Source organism: Chelonia mydas, chromosome 10, assembly GCF_015237465.2.
Source record: "Chelonia mydas isolate rCheMyd1 chromosome 10, rCheMyd1.pri.v2, whole genome shotgun sequence".
Classification (NCBI taxonomy): domain Eukaryota; kingdom Metazoa; phylum Chordata; order Testudines; family Cheloniidae; genus Chelonia; species Chelonia mydas.
Window position 1 is genome coordinate 11,134,615 of NC_051250.2, and position 7,306 is coordinate 11,141,920.

Sequence of the window (7,306 nt, forward strand, 5' to 3'; positions counted from 1 at the left end):
GTGCCATTCTGTTGTCCTTCAAGACCTTCAGCGTGGGTACGTCTACCCCTGGGGTTTAAAACCTGCAGCAGCGAGTCTCAGAGCCCAGGTCTGTGGACTCAGCAGGGCTCAGGCTACTGCACTAAAAACAGCAGCGTAGATGTGAACTAAGCTGGAGCTCGGCCTTCAAAACCCGCCCTCTTCCCCAGGCTTCAGATTCTGAGCTCCAGCCTGATCCTGAACCTCTACGAACAGCTATTTTTAGTGCTGTCACATGAGCCCCTGGCCCGAGACTCACTACAGCGGGTTTTGAAATGCAGGGTAGACGTACCCCATGATTCCTTTCTAAGATGGAAGCCGCATTGTTACAAACCTCAAGAGATTAGGTGCCATTCCAAAGCTACAGCTCATCAGTTGCTGGTCAGCTCATACTCCATGGTGAGTTTCATCCAGGAGAATTTGTCTGTGACTTGGCCCTTCTTTGATTTAATAGAAAATAAAAACTCCTCCATTGCAAACTCAATTTAATTCCTGGCAGTGGTACCTGATTCGGCAGAAAGCTTGGCTTATCAGAGGCACCTAGTTAACTGCAGGGCAGTGATTAGCTGGAACAGCAGCTATTTCCTTTCAGAGTGGATATTGTCAGACAGTGACTGGGCAGTCTGTGCACCCAATCCACTCTTTTTTCCTCTCTTTGGATTCGAAGTGTACTTGACCCTTACTTATTAAACCAGTCGCGGACATTGTGCCCAGAGATGCTTGAGCTCACTGTAAAATCGTGGTGGTGATCACCACAAGGTGGACGGGAGATGCCAGTGTGTCAGGTGCTGTAGCCAACTGTGTGTGTGTTTCCTCTTAGACCAATGTGTAGGGAGCCTGAATCCAGGAGCAAATTAAAGCCACCACCAGAAATCTTGGAAGTCTGAGTCTGGGAGATGGCTGATGTGGTACATGATTCTGTCAGCAGTTGAAGATCTGGCCACCCAACAGGTACAATCTTTTCCCCCGGCATGCTTAAACACCACAAAGACTAGGACCAGCACATGGACTTAGGAAAGGTAGATGAAATGTGAATTTGTTCCAGGTCAATAGAAAACATCAATGCAAAGTCTAAGGATCCACCACCTGAAGTCCTTAAGATCACTTGCTTCTGAGGAGAAATTCCCCTGGCATGAAGTTCTAAAGTGCTATGTTGGTTGTCTGGAGGACTACTCTTTTGTTGGAGTCACTGTAACCACCAGCAGTTAAACAACCTTGAAAAACATTGAAAGTGACAAACCCTTCTTGGAACGGTACCTCTCAGCTGACCCTCATTAGTAGAGGTGGCATGAACTAGTGCATGGACACTGATGTGGAAGTCAGGAGACCTTCCCAGTTCTCCCACTCACCTGCTATGTGACCTTGGGCAAATCCCTTCTTCTCTGTGCTTTTGTTTCCCCATTTCTTGTCTATTTGAACAATAAGCTCTTGCTATGTGTGTTAGTGTCTAGCACAATGGGGCCCTGATCCAGACTGATTACTCCAGGTGCCACCATAATACAAATAATATTATTGACCCACATTTAATTTCAATCCACACCAATTTACTTACAAACAAAACGATGGGGTCTAAATCCGCTGTTACTGCTCAAGAAAGATCTTGGAGTCATTGTGGATAGTTCTCTGAAAACATCCGCTCGGTGTGCAGTGGCAGTCAGAAAAGCTAACAATGTTCGGAACCATTAGGAAAGGGATAGATCATGAAACAGAAAAATCATAATGTTGCTATGTAAATCCATGGTATGCCCACATCTTGAATATTTGTGTGCAGTTCTGGTTGTTCTGTTTCAAAAAAGATATATTAGAATTGGAAAAGGGACAGAGAAGGGCAATAAAAATGATTAGAGGCATGGCTAAAAAGACTTGGACTGATCAGCCTAGAAAAGAGACGACGAAGGGGGAATATGAGAGAGGTCTATAAAATGATGAATGATGTGGAGAAAGTGAATAGAACTGTTATTTATCCCATCACCTAGCACAAGAACTAAGGGTCATCTGGTGAAAGTAATAGGCAAGAGGTTTAAAACAAACAAAAGGAAGTACTGCTTCACACAACGCACAATCAGCTTGTGGGACTCGTTGGGGATGTTGTGAAGGCCAAAACTATAACTCAGTTCAAAAAAGTTAGATAAGTTCCTGGAGAATAGGTCCATCAATGGCTATTAGCCAAGATGGTCAGGGACACAACCCCATGCTCCAGGTGTCCCTCAACTTCCAACTGGGATTGGACGACAGGGGATGAAATTGCCCTGTTTTGTTGATTCCTTCTGAGGCGTTAGAAGGCAGGATACTGGGCTAGATGGACCATTGTTCTGTCCCAGTTTGTTTGTTTTTAGGGGACATTTAATCTTCTGGGTTTAATTTCTGTAATGGACATGGCAAGTGTAAAGAACCCATGTTGGCTGCGGTGTGGATGTGCATGTCTGCAGCTGTGCTGCCAGAGAGGGGCCAGAACTCATGCAATCCAAGAGGCAGTTCAATTTGTAAGCCTTGGCTAATCTCCCACCTGTGAATAAATGGCTTTTTCCCTTCTGCCAATTAGTGAATTAGATTGAAAATGCAGGTGTCCTGGAGCTAGTGTGCACCACAGGCCTACAAAGCCCAATGCCTCTTTTAGGATTGCTGATGCATGGGACTGTCTCTTGCAAATGTATAAAGTGCTGTTTTCTTTGATATCACCTACTGCAGGGTGTGTGTGTGTGAGAGAGAGAGAAGCCTGTCCTGGTTCCCTGTACAGCCTGTAATGTAGAGCAAGAGGGTGTGTGGCTAGAGATCGCTTTTCTCCTACTGGGTTGGTGGAATGGGGGCCTATAGGCAGCTGTGGGAAGTTATTTTAAATCGGAGCAGCCTCTGGGGCTGCTCTGATTTATGCTGGGGAATAAATATGCCTCCAGTCAGGCTCAGAATTCCAGAGGCCCAAAGGAGGCTTAAAGCCATCTTTGCTTTCTCTGCTCCACCCTGGGCTGTACCTCTAGAGAGGTGCCATTCAGAATCTGGCCCAATACTGATCCAGGTTCTTATACCATGGCATCAGCGCAGTATCCAAGCTCCTCACAAGATGTGTTTTAAGAGGTGGATACTTTGGGTCTGATCACTCTCCTTGAGGTGATCCTGTATCCTAGTACCAATCCCTTAATAAGACACTCAGTTTTGGGGGTAGGAGGATGGGTAATGTTTAGGATTTGTAGGTGGGGAAAATGGAATCTTACAACTTGGGCATTGTTATGTGTAACCTGTGGTATTAAATCTCCCCACTGTATTTTCCACTGCATGCATCTGATGAAGTGAGCTGTAGCTCACAAAAGTTTATGCTCAAATAAATTTGTTAGTCTCTAAGGTGCCACAGGTACTCCTTTTCTTCCTGTCGTATTGGGGACTGTGCCTTTTAAGGACCAAGCGTCCCAGAGAGTCTGGGTGGGGTGCTGTGAAGTTCTTGTTGTTATGCAGAACACTTGGACTGGGACACAGAGCTGAGCTCTTGCAAGTACATAGGCCTGCATCCACAAAGGGACCTGGGCATTGCAACACCTAACTTTTAGATGCCTAGAAAATCCCTGAAACAACAATGGATCCACAAAGCCTGAGTTAGGCACCTAGGCTCCCTGTACAATGCATGGGGGCAGGGGGTGATAGATGCCTGAGAGTGGGATCCCCAAAAGCCAGCATGCTAGGTGGGGAGCTGCTAAAGCCAGCCAATGGGAGATGCTGATGAGGGGTGTGTCCTAAGCCTTGCCCATCTCTCAGAATTTGGTGCTTAAATCCAGGCTGCTGGGAGGTGCCTGTCTCTGGCTACAATCCACAGCTGGGAACTCTCTCCTGGAGTCTGGCAGCTTATGGGCGCCAAAGGACTTTCTTGTGAGAGAAGGTTAGGTAGCCAGGGGGAAGTAGGCTGTCAGGAGGAGGATGACCTCCCTTAAAACTGTTAGCCCAGTGGTTAGGGTACTCTCTTGGGATGTGAGAGACCCTCAGTCAAGTCCCACCTCTGCCTGATAAGGAGATGGGATTTGATCAGGTGTTCGCCACCTCTGAGGTACGGGACCTAGCCACTGGACTGGAGGGCGATTCTCTCTCTCTCTGGTCCAATTAATATGTAATTAAAGTGGAACAACTTCAGTAGGAGAGATGGAGGAAGACTCATAGCCTCAGGTTTAGCGCTCTCATCTGTGAGGTGGCTGATCTCTGTTCACGTTCCTTCTCCTTATCAGCCAGAGGGGGGACTTAAACTGGGTATCTCCTGTATTCCAGGTGAATACCCTAACTGCTGGGCTAAGGACTATAGGGGCATGCCCTCTCCTCCTCCACTGGCCCCGTAGGCGAGATAGATGTTCCTCTGTCTGTCTTCCTCCAGTCCGTGGGTCGCTCTGGAGCTCAGGCGGCACAGAGGGGTCCCGACGTCTAGAATGAGGCAGCAGTGCTCATGCCTGGAGGCAGAAACATGGGTGCCTAGAGAACTTTTACAGCAAAAACCTTAGGCTCCACATGAGTTTAGCCACCACTGGGTAAGGCAACAGCCGAATGGGGGTTTTGTGAATTGTAGCGGTGCCTAAAAATGGGACTTAGGTGCCTATATCTAGGGTTAGGCGCCCAAGTACCTTAAGTACTGGGCCTGAGTGATCGCTGGACGCTCCATATACTTTCTGAGAAGTTTCTCTGCATATAGAAGGGATTCTACAGAGGTATGTTATGAAGACAGCAGAAATAATACCTCAACCAAAAATAAAAAGAGAGATGCTAAGTAGAACATGGTTAATTTGAGACAGGCAGGATAGATGTTTCCTTTGAAGTACTGGTGTTTGATAGTTGATCTTCAGTGCAGAGAAATTCTTAGAGGAATCCTGTGCTTTGTAGAGGGTTGCATTAAAGAAGCTGTTTCTGATAGAACAGGTTATTTAACTAAAGGAAACAAGTGTTTGAGATTCTTCTAGGTTTTGTTACTCAGAGTATGTAGTAAAAACTGGTAACCAATACTGTAATGTTTCAGCTCTAGGACTGTCTCACTGATGGCATCCCTTAATAAAACAGTAAGGTCCTGACTAAGTGAGATCATGAAATTCAGATCGTACAACTAACTGGTGTATATATTGTGCAGGTGGACAGGTTCTGCCTAACAATGTCACTGCTCTAAGCTTCCTTTGAGAGTTTTTCTCCAGCTCAGGTGGAAACACAAGAAGTTTATTACAGGAAATTGTCTAGTCAGACAAAATACCGTTCATGGAAGAATTTCAGTTTAACAAGAGAGGTTTGTGACTGAGAAATGAACCCTGATGAAAAGCTGACTGTGAAATAAGAATTGGTTTGAGGTGAGATCATGGAGGAGTTGAGGAGAGCTGTTTGTAGACACTGAGAAAGATCAGTACTTCTAGCTCTTTTACTGCACAGATGTTTGGAGAACTGATTATATGCAGGATATCCCTAGTGCCAGATTTCTCCCCTGCTTTGCTGCTTGTGTGGTTATTTACATCTGTGCAAAGGGCGGGCGGGGGCGGACAAGATGCTACTAAACCAAAATCTTCCAATCACTTGCACGGTGTAGCATTTTGACATCCGTTGTGCATTCGGTGCAGATATAAATGACCATACAAGGTGCAAGAGTGGAGGATCAGACCCTTGGTCTGTCGCACTTTCAGTCTGAGTGTCTTTGTTGTTTTGACCTCATTTGTGGCGTGATGTAAGTGAGGCTGTTATTTTTCCTTAAGATTAACCTACACCTTAGTTTGCACTTGGCTCAATGACAGTGGTGATGTGCTTGGTGTGGTGTTGTGCATAATGCCCAGGTGTAATCATTGCAACCAGATTGAATTAATACAGCACATGTGAGTACAAAATACTCTGCTTTTAAAATGTATGTTCCTGGCCCCCATTGACTGTAACTCTTGTTATCACAGTCAGAGTACTCAGAACATTGATTAGCCCAACAGATCCCTTCGTTTTTGTGCTTTCTGTTTTATAATGAAGCCATAAGACACAGCAGGGTACAGCTTTTGTGAATTTCATTCCTGTGTAGCATATTCTGCCTGTGCCCTGGGATAAGGCTGTGTGTTGGCAGCCTGATTTGACACAGCAGTTTTTACTCTGGAATTTCTTAATGTGATTATAAAAATGTATTTGTGTTGGTAATTAAGGGCCTGCTCCTATGCCCATTGAAGGCAATAGTAAGGCTCCCACTGGCTTCAGTGGGAGCAGGATCCGCCTCTCGGCAATGTTGGGAGCATTATCCAGTTCAGTAGTGAATTGGATTGATTAGGCATGGCTTGGCATTCTTATCAGCCAGTTAAATCACTTGATGCCTCCTACCCGTTTTGCTCATCTCATGATATGCATTTTAAAATGTGGGTCTTGACACTGACTCGAATTTTCTTCAGTCTGGGCCATTGTTTTTTTTTGGAGATCTCAGAAATTTAAACCAAATTAAAAATCTCCTTTTGGTTTCAGGCATGGCTCAGTCAAAGTAATTGGAGTCTTGCTGAATCCTAGGGCTGATTTCCCTGGGCTGGCTCAGGTCTGTAAGTCATGACAGCTGGGGCTTCAAGGGGAAGAAAAGGAGAAAGTCACTGGCCTTCATTTGTGCCTGGCTGCCTCAGTACAGAATTCATGGATGCTGCTTCTGACTCAAGAAGGGTTAATATTGTCCCAAGCTTTAGCATGTACACAGCTTCACAAACATTCACAGGCATACACGTTGCTGGCTTCTCCCTGCAGCTCAGGATTTAATGCACTGTATACTTTGTTTTGCTGTCGATTGTCTCTGTTACCATCTCCTGACTCATTTAGCAATAGCAATCGGCTCCCCCAGCGTTCCTCCCTTCACAGCCCACTTCCTCCAAGGCCTGCATGACTTGGGCTCTGTCAGACCATAGGTGGGGACAAACTACAAAGCAGAAGGCACCTCCACTGTCTCATCTCCTCAGTGGACAAATCTGGGACCTGTCAAGTGCCCAACTAGATCTCAGCTGTGGGGGACAAAGCAGAGAAAGACAGGCTCTCTCCTCAATCCCAGACCCAAACTATTTATGGCTTTATCCATCCACCACCACTTTGAATTACACCGGAAGCAAACAGGAAACAGCCCTGGGAGCACAGATGTAATATGCTTCAGTGAGTAGGTGGGTACCAGCAAATCTGTGCAGCCTGAAGTTTCCCAGTGGTTTTAAGGTACAGTAATCCTGTCGAGAGCTGCTAGATGCAACAAGAACAATTACAATCTTCCAGCTAAACCCAAATGCAAAAACTCACAAGCTTCAAAACTCACGTGGGCCATCACAATCTCACACACATTCCCATTCTCTTA